General features: G+C 45.3%; 1 protein-coding gene and 1 long non-coding RNA gene across 3 annotated transcripts in view; one reads left to right on the top strand and one right to left on the bottom strand.

Moving 5' to 3' along the window:
- Positions 1-18,698, bottom strand: part of Cdh13 (cadherin 13) — a 1,039,744-nt gene that overhangs the window by 749,324 nt on the left and 271,722 nt on the right.
- Positions 5,532-18,353, top strand: LOC120098661 (uncharacterized). Its single transcript, XR_015644201.1, has 3 exons — positions 5,532-5,625; positions 13,294-13,724; positions 17,965-18,353. It is a non-coding gene; the product is annotated as an uncharacterized LOC120098661 (long non-coding RNA).

Raw genomic sequence — 18,698 nt, 5'->3', positions numbered from 1 at the left:
CGATTGTTTACAAACCCATCAACCAAGTGTTAAGGCCTAGGGCCATTTTGCACTGTGGCCTGAGTTCAAATCTTTGCAGGACAGAAATGACATATGCATTTAGTGATGGATAGAGAACAGAGCTCAGATCTCCCAGTGGCTTCACTGTTTATGTTCCAGATTGGTTTGCTCGTTAACGGATTGGGTTTCAAAGGAGATGGTAGTGTTATTTTAATGATGAGAAAATGGGGTGGTGTACTAAGTTAAATGTGGTTAGACACAGCATGAGACAAAAGGGGGTGGCAACTTAAATACAAGGTAGGCTGGAAGTAGGATTTTACAAGGGTCACAAGGGTAATCCCTTTTCAGTGGTGCCCCCCGAGAGTCATTAGTACAAGGAGATGGGGTACATTGTGCTTGGAACCTGAGGAGAGGGTGCACACTCTCCAGTAATAGAACCAGAATTTCTCTGTTCCGTGAATGCTATCAAAAGCTGCCCTCAAGGGGAAGGGCTGCAGCCAGGACTCTAATATTAGCGTCCTGGGCAGAGTCAAGCTTAAACCTCAGAACTATAATGTAATTGGGAGCGGGGTGATTTATATCCCCCTGCATAGCTCGCCATTTCCGGGAAAGGAAATAAATGAACTGGGTATTAAATCCCCGCTGCCCTTCTCACCCTGAACGGACTCTGATCTTGATTTACGAAGGCCTATGATGGCTCCATAACATAGTGCTGGTCTGAAGTGCTTAGTCTGTGGTGGTGATTTGGAGACAATCTGCTTACGGTCCTCGGAAAGTCTTAATGTGCTTATTAAAAACTTGTTACCAACCTCGAACCAAAAAAAGGGAAGCGGGGTGGAGAACTTCCTTTTGCAACTGCAACATGAAGGGGTCTCCTAGTTTTAATAAATTATTTATTTAAAAGGGAAATATTAAAAACGGACGAGGAAAAAGATGCTGTGCACGGCTGGCCAATGAATTGACCAGGGCAGTTCGTTGTTTAGAGCCAAATGCGGGATCTGCTGTATGGATGGCATCCTAAGGCAAGCTATAGTGTTAACTTCAAAGGAAAAATTAAAACAGCTGCACCTGATCCATAGTTAATGCGCGGGGCTCAATGTAACGAGCACAGAGTGCTCAGAAAAGGACCAGGCATGGCCTGTTTGTTCAGTGCTAGGTATCGATCTGTTGGAGTATTTCAAAAGATAGAGTATCAGGCAGACACAAAAGAGGACACTTTGAATGGCTCCATTTACATAAGACACAAAAGAGACTAACCTGTGCTATTAAAAGTCAGAATGCTGGGTACCCTAGTGGAATATTGAGAGCAGAGTGGGCAGGCAGCCGAATGATGCAGGCTGGCCATGGACTGCCTCTCGCGTTTCTATATGTATTTCTGTCTTGATCCATTTGGAGTGCTATAATAGGACACTACAGACTGGGTTAAAGCAAGCCACCAAGCAAATGAACAAAACAGAAATGGCTGAGCTGATCGTTCACCATTTAGGAGCCCATAATGTTCTTGGAGGAAACCTGAGTTCCTTTCCCAGCACCCACCTTAGATGGTTAACAAGTATCTGTAACTTCCAGAACAGAGGGATCTGATTCCCTCTTCTGGCTTCTGCTAGCACCTGTAGGCACATGCATATGCCCACAGATGCACCTGCACATACACAATTAAGACAAAAATACACCTAAACTATTCAAGGAACTTAATTTCCTAGAGTTTTGAAGTCTGTATATCCAGGAGCAAGACATCAGAAGAGTCTATGTCTAGTGAGCACCAGTTTGTGGCTCACAAGTTTCATCTTTACATTGTGTCTTCACAGGGTCACATGGTTGGTAGTGAAGAGAGATCGCCAAGGTCTTTTATAAGGGCAAGAGCCACCATTATGACAGCTCCCTCATAGGCTCGCCAGCCCACACTGGCCCCACTTCTAGATGCCATCCCCACAGAGATTAGAGTTAGCCATAATCAAATGTGTTAATGCCTAATTTGCAGCATAAGCTAGATTTTCATAAGCAGAAACCTTGAGTGTCGATCTTATCTAAAGTACAGCATAAATATTTGTAGGATATGATCCAATAACTTATAAATAGAAATGATGCTTATAAAAATATTGAAAGCTATCTCTACTAAGGCAGACCTCTCTCTATCTTTCACACATACACAGAGGGGGAGAGGAGGGGAAAAGAAGAGGAAACAGAAGAGGGAAGGGAGAGGGAGGGGAAGGGGAGAGGGGGTACACCCTGCAGTGAGCACAGCGTGGTGTTATCTACACAGGGAGTCATGAACCAAGGCTGGAGGTGACATAAAGCAAGTCTTTCCATCCAATGTTAGAAAAATCAGACTCACTCAACACATAGGAGAGTGGGCATGCGCAGAGGTGTGACTGGGGACATCACCTGACTCTCTGGTCTTACTGGCAACTTCTCATGGATGTCAGGTGTGGTAAGAAAGGTGAACTCTTTATAAATATCCCGATACTTAGGGATTTAGGAGTCATGAGAGTGCAACCATTCACATCCATGAATCACAGAAATTGGTGGATTGGGAAGAACCTTAAATCTTGTGTCTTGGACATCCTTGGAAGAAACCATTTCTGAAGTTCTTGGAGGAAATTCAAAGAAAAAACAACACTGAAACCTTATGTTGCCCTGAAGATCAGCAGACTGTCACTGAGGGTGATAGTGTCCAAAGCTGACAGCAGCCTGGGCTGGCATCTGGTAAGACAGCTGTTCAGGCCTGGCCAACATCTTACATGGGTCTTCTTTAGTGCAATCTCTAGAATAATCCTATATTCGAAGGGTCTCTGTGAATAGATGTCATTGCTCAGTGCTTAAGGAAGGTAAGAATCAGAGGCAACATAGATGTCCTTCAATTATTCAAGTGACCCATACATGGTAAGAAAAAACATCTATAAGCACCAAAAAGCACTATGTACATCACACACACACACACACACACACACACACACACACACACACACACACACACAGACAGACATACACATATACAGACATACACATATACATACATATACACATACACACTCATGCACACACACAGAGACATACATATACATACACACATGCACACACACATACACACACTTATACACACACATACATACATACATACATGCACACACATATGAGAGAAAGAAGGTCCTTGGCACAGTGACCAGGAGGCAGGAATGGATAAGAAGTAAACAATGTTATTAAACCCTCGGCTGGGCAGGAGTCCATATAGCTCACAGTCCCTGTACCTAATATAATGACCACTCTTTTAAAGTTGTTCAAAAGCCACTTATGAACAATCGGTGCTTCTGGTGCCCAGTGCCCCATTTGTTGCGCCCAGAGAGCAGCCCCACCCACACAAGTGGTCTACCCCTTGCACATGGCGTGACTGCAGGTCTGCTGTGAACTAGGCAGAGCATGTGCCTAGGGCTGATCGATCGATATCGAGAGCATGGTATCTTACATGGTGGCACTTGCTACTAAACAGGGGTCAGCGAGGCATCCAGATGATGAAAGGTAGTGTGTGCCGCAAGGGATGGTGGGAAACGTGGGTTTCTATGAAAGTACCGGGAGGGAGAACTGTCCAGGAATGTCTAACCAAAGACTTAAATTAGGAGTTCCCCAATGCAGACAGCAGGTTGCAAAGAAACGGAGGTGCTGAGGTGAAGGATTCCCCTCCCCATCTATCTTGTATCTTCTCAACACCTGGTCACTATGGAGATGGCCAGCCAAGGTCACAAACTCAGGACCCTGGACTCAGGACTGTGCTGTTCACCATTTTTTATAGTAGTTGCAACCAAAAAACACATGGCCTGCCAAACCCACACTATTTAATAGCTGATCTGTTAGAAAACGGGTCAACAACTTGTGACCTTATGCAAAATATCCATTCATCCCACATATGTCCGCATAGTAATTCAAATGATTCATTCTTGGAGTTTCTGCTTTTGTTCCTACCTGCCTTCTGGAATTGCACTGCCTCCCTCCCTGTCAGCTCTGCCCCTCAGAGGTTCTGGGAGCTACTTTTTCAGGTCTCTGTCAAATGTTTTAAAAATAGTGAAACTCAGACCTAACCAACGGACCTTTGCAAACAGAATGTTTCAAAGAAGGAGACAAGCTTGACTGTTAGGAAGCCCTGAAGCTTGAATCTACTATAGCAGTGTCCCAAGCCACGAGGCAGAGAGAGGACAGGATCCAGCTGTGGCTGGTCAGCCAAGGTCCTAGACTCAGGACTGAGGCCAGGTCTGGCTCCTTGATGGGTTTATTCTAATACAGAGCAAGTATAATATCTACATGTTGGACCAAACACCCATTCCTAAACTCCTTCTCCCAACCTGCTTCCCTCACAATGGCTAGGGATATAAATACAGCTCCAGCCTCTAGAGCGGACACCACCACCATGTGACTTTTCGGACCAATAGGAGTTAAGCAGATATCTATTGTGGGGTTCCAGAGCAAATGGTAGCTGGGAAAAGGCTGACATTGTCGTCTGACCTTGAATATAGACAGTGTCTGATGTTCAGCCTAACCTGTTAAACAACCGGACCCAGCAGTGCTGAGCCTACGCCCCTGCCTGTGGCAGTTATTCTTAGGAACAGCGAACAGCGCGTTACTCTGTTTCTGTGTGACCAACACTGGGCATGCTCTGAGCAGACCCTAGTATTCTGAGCCCTTTCTCTATTTCTCTGTCTCTTCTGCCTGATGCGGGGGTAGGAGGGGATGCTATTGCGAGCTAGTAGAGGTTCCTACCTGCACTCATGTCCTAGTTTGTTTCTGTGGTGCTGGGATTAAAACATTGACAAAAGCAACTCGGGGAGGAAAGGGTTTGTTTGGCTTGTAAGTTAAGGTCCTTCCATCTTCATGGGAAGCCAACTGGGAAATCCAAGGCGGGAACTGAGGCAGAGACCATAGAGTAACTCGTTTACTGGATTACTTCCTCTGGCTGGCTCAGTTACCTTTCCTGTACGGCCAAGCCCCACCCACTCTAAGATGGTACTGCCCACTGTGGGCTGGACCCTTCCATAATTAGTAATCAATGAAATTCCCTTCAGACATGTCCACAGGTCAATCCCATGGAGGCCATTCTTCAACTGAGGGTCCCTCTGTCTAGCTGTGTCAAGGTGACAAACAGCCAACCATGACACCACCCAGGCGCTCTTGGTGGGTTCTGCCTTCTCCTACAAGGGGAATCACATAGCGCTCAGCCCAAACTGGCTAGCGAGGAGAGGCCGGGTCTCGCATGATGCCTAAAGGATACAAATAGCTGGGATCCACCCATTTGAGCAATCTTGGTCATGCGGTTCCAAGTCTCCTGGGAAGATTTTTAAGGAGAAAATGAAAGTATTTATTTTTTTAATTTTTAGGCATGCATCAGTGAGCCATAGCAAAGTGCCTAAAAAATGAATTATCAGTTTAAAAAGGGGTGTGGCGGGTTATGAAGTCACAGAGGACAGCTGGGGCAGTTCATTCCTAATAAAATTCTAAACCCTAGCCACACCCATTACTCAATGTTTCTAACACTGTGATTTTGTTATTTATGATTTGGGTCTGTTTTCTGAGAAATGCTGGCCACAGAGACTGAGGAGAGGCAGTGCCACCAAGCAGGAGACCTTCCGTTCAGCTCTGGTAATGGTAACACCTGCTTCCCCGTGCTTGTCTTAAAAGCACTAAAAGCAGGTAGCTGGTGGCTTTTCTTATGGGTCTCGGATAACCTCAGGACCCAATTGACAACACAGATGGGAAGTCGCAGACCTGAGTAATGAGGTGGTGTCACAGAAACCTCGGAAGGTTCTAGGATGCCACAAACAACCGGCACCTGAGGAAGCATTCTCTTCTAATATTTTTTTCCCCTTCAAAGTCTTTGGGTTAGTGGATGGGTTTTATCCTAAATCTAAATGCTCATTTCATTTGTAAATGTTGTGTTTTAAGGGTTGGGGGAAGGGAAGCATTTAGAGAAGGGGTCTTTATACCGACTGAATAACAGCGGTTCTCATACTGTAATCTGCCACCTAGAAATTAAGCCTTTGGACTGCTGTCTTTTCTTGCTAACGTCCAGCGACTAGATTCTCAGTCACCTCTCTCACGGCTGTGGTAAATTATCTGTCAGAAGCAACTTGAGGAAGAAAGGGTTTGTTGGGGCTTAACAATCTGGCATGACAGAGAAGGAATGGTGGTGGGAACTGGAGGCACCTGGTCACGTGGCACTGGGTCACGTGGCACTGGGTCACGTGACACCGGGTCACGAGGCACCGGGTCATGTGGCACCTGCGGTCAGGAAGCAGACAGATTCCTAGAATGCTGGTGCTCAGTTTGGCTTCTCCTTGTTATTCAATCCAAGACCCTGGTCAGGTGAGGGTGCGGCCCGCCCACATTCGGGGAGGGTCTTTCCTCCTGAGTTCGGTCAGTCTTTCTGAAAGCGCCCTTACAGAAACGTACTGAGATACATAGGACTGTCTCCATGGTGATTTTAAATCACATCAAGTTGACAATGGAGATGAGCTATCACAAGCGTCTTGTTACAAAAATTTGGCGTCTAATCATTTTCCCTAGAAAAACCTTATTGGATCCGATATCCTCCATCAAGTTTGATTGTATAAGAAGAAACTCAGGTTCAGGACTCATTTGCCCATGAAGGGTTTTTAGAAGTTCTGAGAAGCTCATTCCTACACACACACACACACACACACACACACACACACACACACACACACACACACCCACCCACCCATCGAGTCTTCAGTAGTGAAACTCTGCTTACAGGACCCATACTATGATGTTGTGACCTTTTGCAGAGTGGAGGGGCTGTGGAAACACATCTCTGCCCCACGGTTAGTTTGCTTCGGTACTAACAAGCAACCATGTCAAAGGTGATTGACAAGGACTAGTGAGTACATGCTGTAGGCAAAAAACAAAGGAAACAAGGCAGGAAGAGGAGGGTGAGCGGCTTCAGACACCAGCAATTCCCCCCCACAGGCTTTGCTCTGCGGGTGCTCGAGGCTTTCTTCCCTGGGGTTGAGGACATTGTCTTAGCAAAGGACATGGCTCACCCCAAGAGTCCAGATGGCTAGTGCACCTGTACTGTCTCAAGTTCCACAGTCATGTGGCTTTATACAGCAAGCAAGGATTTTACTCTGTCCCCTCCCTAAGAGGCCACCTTTATCTACAGACTTCAAAAGAGGGTGTCCTCCTTCTTAAAACTTGAGCTGGAAAGACCCTGACCTAGCCTAATGCTTTTTGAAAGTCTCCAGAGCAGAGCACCAACAGCAGTGACTATGCAAATATACTAAACGCTTAGGATTAGCCAAATACAGTCCTGAACACACCACGCATGCCAGCCCTTCATCTATGTAACAAACGGTCACCAAAAGGCTGGAGAGATGGCTCAGTGGTTAAGAGCACTGACTACTCCTCCAGAGGTCCTGAGTTCAATTCCCAGCAACCACATGGTGGCTCACAACCATCTGTAAGGGGATCTGATGCCCTCTTCAGGTGTGTCTGAAGACAGCTACAGTGCACTCATAAATAAAATAAATAAACCTCTAATGGTCACTAAATCCTTACTGTGTACTAGACACCGAGGAGAGTGGGGTGCCTTCTCTCTTTGGGATACACGTTGTGATCTTCCCTTTTAGACATAATTAAACAGGAGCCAAGGTAGTGGCCACACAAAGACTTGGTATACACATACATAAGTGGTAGAGAGCATATATAAGACACTGAGTTTGAAACCCAGAACCCTGAATATCTTGGCTTACCAGAGATCTTACCCTCTTAGGCACACGATGAGACTATTTTCCACCCTCCCACAGGTCCTGTCCATTGATTGCTTGTGGGTACAGCCCTCTGGTATGACAGAATCCGCTCACCTTCCCCTTGATCCCACAGCCCCTTAGCCGTCCCACTCTCAGGTTCCTTCTTTCATTTGTTGCCTGTGTGGGACAGTTATTCAGCCAGATATAATTCAATTTGTCAGTGTCTATATTTAAAGCAAGGTGTAGAAAAGCAATAAAGGAAATCAATCAAGATCAGCAAGATTGACAGGTCTTAGCTAGGCTGACAAAGCCGGGAGGGACGTAGATCATCAGTTAATAGCTGCAAACGGAGCTGAGCAAGATGGCGGAGAAGGGCGTGGGCCATCAAGTTAATAACTGCAAACGGGGAACGCTACTCCTGATTTCACAGAGATAGGAGGGGTTATGCAGGAATATTGTGAATGATTGCATTCTAGTAAGTTAGACAGTCCAGGCGAATGGCTATGAAGACACAAATTCCAAACTGACTCAAGAGGAGACTGAAACTCTCAGTAGCCCAAAACAACAAAGAAACAGAAAAAAATCACAAGTAACAATATGCCAGTAATTAAAAAAAACATTTTCAGAAAATAAAATCCAGACCGGTAAAATTTCTCCAGGGAATTTTATCAAGGATTTTAAAAGGGTAATCTAAAGGAAAAAAAGCCTTTGTATAAAATATTAAGCAAAAATACTAATATTTGGCAAATTCTTCCTACTTCCCCAAAGAGTGAGGTTTTCCTCACGTTTTATACGAGCAATGGTTCACTGGTAGCAAAACCACATAAAGCTATCTAAAGAGAGCTGGATGTTGTAGCTACAGTATTTGGGAGGTTGAAGAAGGGCCCTAGGCTTCCCAAAGAGTTCAGGCCAGGTTGGACTAGGTAGTAAGAGATCTTGTCTCACACAACAAACCAAAAAAAAAAAAAAAAAGAAAGAAAGAAAGAAAGAAAGAAAGAAAAATGAAGAAAGATAACAATAACAACACGACCTAGAAGTTCGCTTTTCCCTCAATTCCATAAACAAACATCCAGTCACACCCAACCCCAGGCTCTTGCCACATCACCCTTATCACATTTCAGCCATTTGAACTGGGTTCCATCCCTAGCGATGCCAGACACCTTCACTAATGTCGGGATCCTGACAATCTCCTCACGGACCCAATGACCCCAATCTCACCCTTATCCTCTCAGAACCTTAAAGCGTCTTTCGATTATTTGATGCCACCGGGCATTCAAGCAGGGACTCCTCTGTCTTGTTTTCCAGTGAATTCCTGGAGTCTAGCACACAGCATTTGATGAGTGAGCAAAGACAACTGGACAACAGTTAGGATGCACTGCTGCATGGGATCAGAAATGAGCTGAGGCTGGGGATTAGCTTCACTGAGCTACGGCTTCCAGAAAATGCCTCCTCTATGTTTAAAAAGGAAAAAAAAAAAAAAAAGCTAGCCAAGTCCGTCTTCTTTCTCCTCACACTTTCTCTTTCTTCATGATGCCTCAGGAATTACAGAGACTGTTGCTAGATCCTAAGCAAGGGCTTCGTGGCGTCTCCCTGAGAAGGAATTCTTCTGCTCCTGTGAGGGGGATTTGCTTCAATCAATAATAGCATGTACTTTTATCATCTTCTCAAGCATCCCAGGCCCCAATTTTCTCCTATTTATATTTGTTGAAGCCTTTCACGGGGTGATGATTATTTCCTTTGATCGTGGAAATGGAAGCGTCCTGAGCCTACCCAGGCTAGCATTCACTCTCCCGTTTTACCAGGGCGCTGCCTGCCTGACAGCAGGTCCGTCTGCCTGCAATTGCTGGTACAAACCTTTCTCCACTTTCTTTGGCTCATTTAAAATCTGTTATTGTCAGGAAACTTTAGGACCCTGTGTGATGGTGGAGGGTTATGCCCTTACGGATACACCTGTTTATTTTAGATCCTCTTCCCCACTGAGTTTATTAGAGAAATTCACATTTATCACAACACGCTTCTGAGATTTCCTCTCCCTCTTCCCTCCCCCTCCCAGCCCTCTCTCCTCCCTCCCTCCGCTTCCCTTTTCCCTCCTGTTTCTCCCCTCCTCCTCTCTGTGTTCCCCTCCCCTTTCCTCAACTCCTACAGGTTTTTAAGTCCTTTAGGGTCCTTTCTGGTCCTTGGTTTGTTCAGTTGTTTCTGCTCAGTTGTTTCTGCTCATGTCTCTATACACTTAAGCTGGGATTCTCTATCCTCCTCCTACCAGAGACACCTATCTGGCTATACACTTCTGTTCGAGTCCCTCACCAAGACTGGCAAAGCCATTCTTCCCATCCTTCAGACTCTGTGAGACATTTGGCCCCTTGCCTAGCACCAGAATAGCCTCTTCCTCTCGCCTGTGGCCATTGTTCTGCCATTTCCCTTCTCTGAGGACAGCGGTGCGGCCGGTTCAGCTTTCCTTCTGCTTAGAACCCACTTCCCACAAGCCTTTAGTTCATGTGGGTTCCTTCCACTTAGGACCACATTTCCCATGAGCCTTTGCATTGTGTCAGTTCAAATACCAAGCACTTATGCCTTTATCTCTCTTCTTGGGTTTGGTAGCAGACACTTTATAATGTGTGTGTACTTTCGTCTGGACTTGGGAAGAGTTTACTTTTGATATAGTATCAAGGATTGCTACATAACCCAGCTGGTCCATTTGATTTTAAGAACATCTTAAATGTGTTCTACAGATAGGCAGGAGCATAAATCCTGGCATTCTACTTTTTTCTTCCAGTGGGGACTATTCTTTAGATCTCTTGATTTCTTACTTTGAGACTGAAATTAGGACATATAATAAACTCGGTGTAGTGGTACACATCTATAATCCCCATACTCAGGAAGCTGAGGCAAGGAGCTCCAAGTTTGAGTCAGTCCTGAGCTATATAGCATGCTCCAGGCTAGCCTATCCTGCATAGTTAGCTCCTGTCTGAGAAGAATGAAATAGCAATGAAAAATTTTCAATAGATTAATAAAAGTGCTGTCACCATCCCGCAGACAAGGCATGAAGTAGGCTATGTATATATATAACCATATCTCTATGTATAAACCATCAGACGCATAACAGTAACAGATGCTTCCCAATATATAAATTCTAAATACACCTGAAACCCTTACTGCAGCGGATTACCAAAGCCTGTGGGACAGCTGGTCCCCATATCCCCTTTGGTGCAGTGAATTCCACCCTGTCTGTGGAAGGAAACAAATTAGATTTGCTCTGTCGCTCTAAACTTTAGGTCCTCGATATTTATTTTCCATGGGATAAATGGCTGTGCCATCTAGCAATGTTCAAATGCCTCTCGATGGCATTTTAAATATGAATATTTTAAACTTTTAAAGATATTAAAATTTTAGACAAGCATTGGTGGTACATGCCTTTAATCCCAGCACTCGAGAGGTAGAGGCAGGTGGATCTCTATGAGTTCGAGGCCAGCTTTGTCTGCAAAGTGAGTTCCAGAACAGCCAAGGCTACACAGAGAAACCCTGACTTAAAAAAAAAAAAACTATTGACATTTTAAAACTTAAAAAAATTTAAATTATTAAAAGCAAGTTAAAATCCTTCTGTTCAGGGCTGGGGATTTAGCTCAGTGGTAGAGCGCTTGCCTAGCAAGCGCAAGGCCCTGGGTTCGGTCCCCAGCTCCGAAAAAAAGAAAAAAGAAAAAAAAAACATTAAAAAAAAATCCTTCTGTTCAGCAATGCTCTGAATGTGCCTTTAAAAAAAAAAAAAGAGTGGACAGATCTTCCCTATAATTTAAGAAGCTTCCATGAACCTGTTTCCCCCTGAGCTGACTTGCCTGTTAAGAAACAGAATGAGACTTACTGACTTTTCAAAGATTTATTGTTCTTTCTTTTTAATGTGTGTGTGTGTGCGCGCGTGCGTGTTTGCCTGCGTGTTCACATGAATCCAAGTGCACACACAAAGCTAGAGACATCGGATCCCCTGGAGCTGGGGTTGCAGATGGTTGTCAGCCACCCTCTATGGACACTGAGAGTCAAACTCAACCCATGTCCTTTGCAAGAGCAGTAGCGCAGGTTCTTAAAGGTGCAACAATGTCTCCAGCCCTCAATTAGTTTTAAACCCTCTTGTTCCTTTTGAGACAAGGTCTCCAGCTGGCATGCAATTCATGAGAATGATTGGCCAGTGAGCACCAAGGATTACCCACCTGCATATTGCTGGGACTTAAAGCGTGTACCGCCATACCTGGCTTTTCCTTAGGGCTTCTGCAGATTGAGAATGGAATCGCCAAGATCATGTGTGACAAGATCTTTGCCAACCATGTCATCTCCCAAGCATAGGGGCAGCTTTATGAGGGACTACACAGCCGTGAACATATGGGGTAGACAACCTTCAAACGTCACTCCCACAGAAGTATCGCCTTGGGGTATGTGGCAGACTGGGCTGCAGTTCTGAGAACTAGGAAGGCCCTCCAGTAGGACATGATGTTTGAGATGCCGGACACGCTTCCTCCCTGCCCATGGCCTGGCATGGGAGATTTTTCACCAATGACTCCTGCTCCCTCAGGCCCTAGTATTTCAGCCTGGACTCAAACGACCTGTGTATATCACTTTGATAAGTTTGTAAAGCACCCTGACATCTTTGGGCAGGAAGCTGTTAAAGAAAGATACCTTCGTTACGGTTTACAAAACCATTTCCACGATATGTTGGTTCAGCTTTTTGAGTCAAGTCCAAATCAGAAGCAGGTAAGACATCTTGAGAAACACTGCTACAGAGGGACACTCTCCTTGGAATCGGAGGGCATGCTTCAGTCTGTCACATTAGACAACTCTGCTGTTAAGTCTGTGTCCTAACACTATCTTAATTGACCATAAAAAAGACAATAGAAAACACAGGGTTTGATCTGCACCTACACAGCACCGTCACTATCACCACCAAATTAGGCCATTTCACACAGAGCATCCTGTCAGAGTGCTGCTTAACCTGTCTCAGGGTGACATTTTGTCATCCCATTTCTAAAAGGCAACAGGCTATTAAGTGAATTAGGATTCAGTGTAAATTTCCACCATTATACCTCGTGAAAACTTAACATATACTTTCTGTTCACTGTCCCTGGAGAAGCGCTGTGCCGAGATGTCTGTGTATATTTTTCCAACATTTTCAGCGAGACCAGCTGATGTTCACCATGAAACCTCTTGACATCACCAGAGTTAAGGATATTACAACTACCTAGCTAAGCAAACTTGGAGGATCTGACAGATGAGCTGCAGGGATGATCTGGGGAGACTCCCTGCTTCTCCCTTGTCTCAGAGCCATAGCCATAGTGTCTCATCCCTTGAACTAGCAACCAGGCCAAGGGGCCTTCTCTGCATAGCACTTACTGCTTGAGGATTCAGCGGATGGCCTCACCTTCTATTTTTTTGGACGCTTTATAACTTCAAGTATATTGATCTACAATTTCTTGAGCAATTTAATACTTTTAGAGATAGTATAGAGTTTTTGGCTGGAGGGGTTGTTCGTGTAATGTTACTTGTACATTTGTTATTTCAGGGTTGACCGCTTGGTGCTGAATAACAAAGCCGGGAGCTCTTCCCAGGGGCAGACGATTACTCAAAGTCTCAGAGATCCCTATTTTCGTCTAGGATTAAGGGTGCGGTGAGATTTCCCCCTCCCATGTCAGCGTGGCTATTGGTGTTGCCTTCATTCAGGCCTTTTCTAGGTGGCCGTGACGACGAGACTTCGCTGATGTGGCTTCTCTCACATTTCGAGAAGATGAGTTCTCCCAGGAAGCCTCCTGCTCCTTGACTCTCACAATCCTTCTGCCGCCTGTCACTGCAGTCCCTTAAGCCTCTGGGGGCAGGAATTGGCCAACTACTGGGGCCAGTGAAGTCAATGATCTTGGTAGAGAACCTACATCCACCATTTTACTAAAAAGGCGTCATTCCTTAAATAAATCTTAAATATTTACCCTCCACCTACAGGTAAGTACAGATCTTAGCCCTCGTCAGGGAGAAGAGGTCCTTGTAACAGATGCTTCCCATTCTCATCCAGCCTCACAGCATCAGCAGCTGTCCTGGGTACCCTTTAGGGATGCTTCCTTTGGCTGAGGAAATGCAGCTTGTCAAGGACTAGATTCCTCTGGAGGAAAACAACTTCAGCAAGGATGCTAGCAGGCGGGAGAGCTGAGGGCAGATTGACCGAAGTCGCAATTGTGAACTGGCCACAGTGGACTGACTGCCTCCACATGCAAAACTTTAAGCTCCTATTCCATATCCTCTGGAAAATGGAGGTAATAACATTAGAAAGCTGAAGCCATCTTCCTGTAGACAGTCAGGATGAAGGTTGCACAGGAGGCCCTGGGGAGCCCACTGAGTGTTGGACGCTCTCACTGTTAGTAATGAGTGGGTCCTTGTCACAGGGAGCCTGCTGTAGGACGGTTGCGCAACGTAGGAGCCGGTTCTAGAATGCAGTGGAAACTCAGCGAAGGTTGATGTCCTTAGGCAGGTGAAGGCAAGTACAGGACAGAACAAGGCCTGCCATTGGATGAGAAGGAAGGATGGGCAGGAGGAACGTTTTAGAGAAGCAGAGCGAAAGGAGGAGGCAGCCGAGAGAACATGGCTGCGAATGTTAAGATTCCTCTCTGCACACATTACAGGTTGTTGTGACTGTTGTTAAGGGATGGATGTGTACAGGACTTTGTGTTGTCTAGATGGGAAAATTATATCTTATCTAGAAGGGAGGTTTATATCCTTATCAATTGAATCAGAGGATATTCTGGGATGTATTCCTTCATGTGGCAATTTAATTGAGCTCAAGAGAGTATATGGTGGCTGGATGCACCAGGCCCGCTACAGAATTGGGATGTGTATGCCTGGCATGGTGGAAATCAGCCAAGGGAGCTGTGAGTGAGGGTGGGGTGGCCTGACAGGGTGCCGTGTTGGAATGGCTCACAGACAGTGGGTCAGAAAGTAGATGGGGGCAGCATGAAGCCACTGAGATCAATTGGCCCTAGTTCCAATGGCCTGCCGGAGCCTGAACTAGTGAGAGAACAAGAGAAGTTCCTCCCCTTTTTTATTTTTACCACAGCTCAGTCCTGGCTCCGAACCCATGGCCTGGATGGATAGATTCTTTTACCCATTATAGTAGGTCCAGAGACCCAGACAAGACCAGATCTTGCAAAGGGAGGATCTCAACCCCAAACTTGTGGCTGAAAGAGCACAGGCACCTGTTTGGATGCTCATACCTGTTCTGGTTAGTCAGCTGCTCCTGGAGCCCCTTATATCTCCACATGGCATTTGTCTCTGTTGTAGGTGAGCCCTCTGCCCTTTAGAATCGCATGGTAAGCTCTAATTCCGAAAGCACTATTTAGACCCCATTCAATACTCCTTAAAATTCCGAGTTCCTATCTATTTCCTACAAATTTAAAATTTCTGATTAAATCAACATTTACTCTGAGTGTCTTACTCCTCAGTGTGGATGACGAGATTATCAATCGTGTATGTTTGAATAAGGACTAAATACAGACTTCATAATGTCGAGACAACAAACATGCAGAGAGACAGCTTTTAGACAGCACTCTCCTTATTTGCAATAACAGAATACACAAATTATGGCTTTCCTCTCCCCAAGGGTCAGTGGAGTAAACTCAGCTAACAGTATTATAATCAAATTATTTTATGTACATTACTATCTTTCTTATTAATCGCTCGTTCTTTTTTAAAGAAGTGTTTTGACCAAGAAGAGCATTTTATTCTACAGCAAAGGACCCCACTGTTTAAGAAGTCAGTCTATCTATATTCATTCATGCATAATTTAATAAGTGTCTGCGCTCCACTTACGCATTCATTGTGGAGCCTTATACATGTTTTAGGCTGTAATGGGCTGGGGGAATTTAGTTGGGTCAAATTTAGTTTCTGCAAACTGGGATGGAATGCTTCTATAATGCCAACTTTTACTAGTCATTTAAACAAATAAAAGAGACAACCCTCAGAAAGGAACTCCTTGACACAAGGAGGCCATGTTTAGATAAGGCTCAGAGGGATACAGGGAAGAAACAGAAAGGAATGATAGATACTGCTTCCACATGTGGAATTCCACAGTAATTGCAGGATGGGGCCTCAAGAGAGGATAGAGACAGCTTCTACTTCAAGGCAGAAAGAACCGGGGCTCTGGCACTGCACTGGGGGGAGCTGCTTAGATCAGGGTTGAAACATGAGTTATGAACATGAGGAATGAAGTCCATCTGCGTGGAGTCCAACAGCTCGATGGCCATGGAAGGACCTAAGAAATGAGGTAGGTCAAGGGGGTGTCAGCTCGGAGTGAGTTCATCATGGGGTTGTTGGGAGTATTGAAAACCAAAAGCTAGGATTCTGAGCTAGGATTCTGAGGGGCCATATATCTGAGGATATGGTGGGTCCTAAGATGAAGTTGCTATCGCCAGATGTCCACATTTTGGGGCTCTCTGTCTGCATCAGGGGGTCTGGGCGATGCTGGTTTGATTCTTCAGACACTCTTCCTGCCTGTTTAGGTCAGCTCCTTCATTTCCAGTCATGGCTCTGGGCTTCTTCCCATTTTACAAACAGAGCGTCAGGGGGAGCACCTTCAGGATCGCATGGCAACCAGTTCAAGAGTCAGCCCATGCAGAGCCACCCTGGGGTCACTGTGTTCTCAAGCAGGTAGAGATGGGGTACTTTGGACGCTGTGAGGTGATGGCAGCTGGAGGTGAGGAAGGAGGTGGGGTGAAAGGCAATTGATGATAGAGTAGTTTTAGTGGGCTGGAGTGATTGACAGCTCCTGGATTTTACTGTGTACTCCTGTCTACCTCTGTGGACAGAAGTTGCTTTTCCACACAAATCTCATCACGCTCCATATCCAGGTGAGATGTCTGAATGAAGGGAAGTTGGATAGAATGTCAGCCTTCAACAAAGCTATAGAATTGAGTTACAGAGCTCTCAGTTCTGCACTGCCTCTATCTGCCTGCTTACCACTCACATAGGGTCTTCACACTCTGCTGGGAGCTTCAGGCCAGAAGCTAGAGGCTGGCCTTCTGTAGGGGATGAGCCCTAAGTCCTCATCCACTTAAGCATTTTTGTCCTGCTCCTAACTTCCAGGGGAGGGCATTGCCTACCTGAACAAGCCCCTCACCTGACTCACTGCTTCTCAGGATAAAGGTCAGAGTAGGCAAACTCATTGGCTCTGAGTCGTGTAGCATCCCAGGCCTTCTGGATAGTGATGGGTACTCTTGCTCCTTGCTAAAACAGATAGTGGGCTTTTCGAAATCACATTGTCTAATTTTGGATCTCCCAACCTAAAAGGTTTTTTTAACAGGGTGACTCATGCTGGAAATGCACAGAGAGTAGGCCTGATATCACATAACCTCCAATAAACACCACCAAACAACAGGGCAACCTGGTTAGTGGTTTGAGACTCGGAGCCCAGGAGACTTTCATAAGACAGAACGAATTTTCCAGCAGGGATTATCCTTCAGATTGGAATTTAATGAAACAATCGCTAACACCGGAGGCTTATGCAGAAGAACTGGCAGACTCCAGGGAGACTGGGGCTCGTCTGGGGAAGATATTTACCTAATAAACCATGAATAAATAATAGAGCATCTAAGTCAAGAGATGCAGAGGACAAAGGTGGGGGCTGGATAAAGCTTTAAAAGCTAAATCATGTCTTGACGGTGTGCTATACACCATTACTGTAGAATCACAGTCACGGGTGCAGATGAAAGCGTCTAGGAAGCTGCTCATGGCTCTGGGTATGAGCTGTATTAGATCAGGTTATGTAATGACAGCAACATCCTCAGTCAGTGATGTTTCTTGCTTCTTGCTGATTCCCCTTCTGTATCTCTGTGTATGTGTGTCTATGTGCACACACATACAAGTGTGCATACATGCTTGTGCATGTGTGTGCATGTATGTGTGTGTGCTCATGTATATACTGTATACATGTTACTCTGAAGGAGGCATGTGGATGTTACACATCAGTGTCTCCTTTAGTTGTTCTCAACCTTATTCGTTTAGACAAGATCTTTAATTGAATTTGGAACTCATTCTGCCAGGCTGGTTGACCAGAAAGCTCTGGAGATCCCTTCATTTGAGAACTAGAATTACAGATGGCTTGGCTCTTTTAGGTGGGCTTTGAGGATCTGAACTCAGGTCCTCAGGCTTACATGACGAGTGCTTTACTGACTGAGCCATCTCTTTATCTCTGAAGGTTCAATCCCTGCCTGTGCTCAATGCAAGGATGTTATCGCCAGAGTTGTGACTCTCATAAACATGGAGGGGACAAGATGACAGGGATGTCAGAATCTATCAGATGGGAAGAGGAGACCTCAGGTGAAGAACTGCTTCCATCAGATTTGCATACGGCATATTTTCTTGATTTACTATGTGGGGGGACATTCCACTGCGGATGGTGCCCTTCTGGGCAAGTGGCCGGGAGGATGTATTATGAGGCAGGCTGAGCAAGCAAAAGGAAGTCTGTGAGCAGCGCTCCCTCACAGCCTCTACTTCAGTTTCTCCCTTGAGTTCCTGCTCCGGTTTCCCTTCCTGATGAACTCTAATGTAGAAATTTATGCCAAATAAACCCTTTCCTGCCGAGGATGTTCTTGGTCAGTGTTTTATCACGGCAACAGAAAGCAAGACCGGTTAGCAACCTTACCACATGTGTAATGGCAAAACCTGGGAAGAAGTAACCATCACTGTATATGATTCGTGTAAAAACAACCATTAGAAGTGAGCTGGATGACTTAAAAATGATAAAACGCACATTTTAGAAGCACACGCACAATAGTAGCCCTCTTATAGTTAATACACCCATAGCACTTTTCTGTCAGTGGATGGAGTATACATAGAGATTGCTCTCACCTTCCAAAACACCTTGCAGTGGCTGTCAAAACTGTGGGTGCTCCTGAAATCTGAACAGTGTGCCCCTATTTCATGCTGGGG

The sequence above is a fragment of the Rattus norvegicus genome, chromosome 19 (assembly GCF_021556685.1).
Source record: "Rattus norvegicus strain SHRSP/BbbUtx chromosome 19, alternate assembly SHRSP_T2T, whole genome shotgun sequence".
NCBI lineage: Eukaryota > Metazoa > Chordata > Mammalia > Rodentia > Muridae > Rattus > Rattus norvegicus.
The sequence above is the reverse complement of the archived record's forward strand: the minus strand, read 5'-3'. Positions and strand labels throughout refer to the sequence as shown.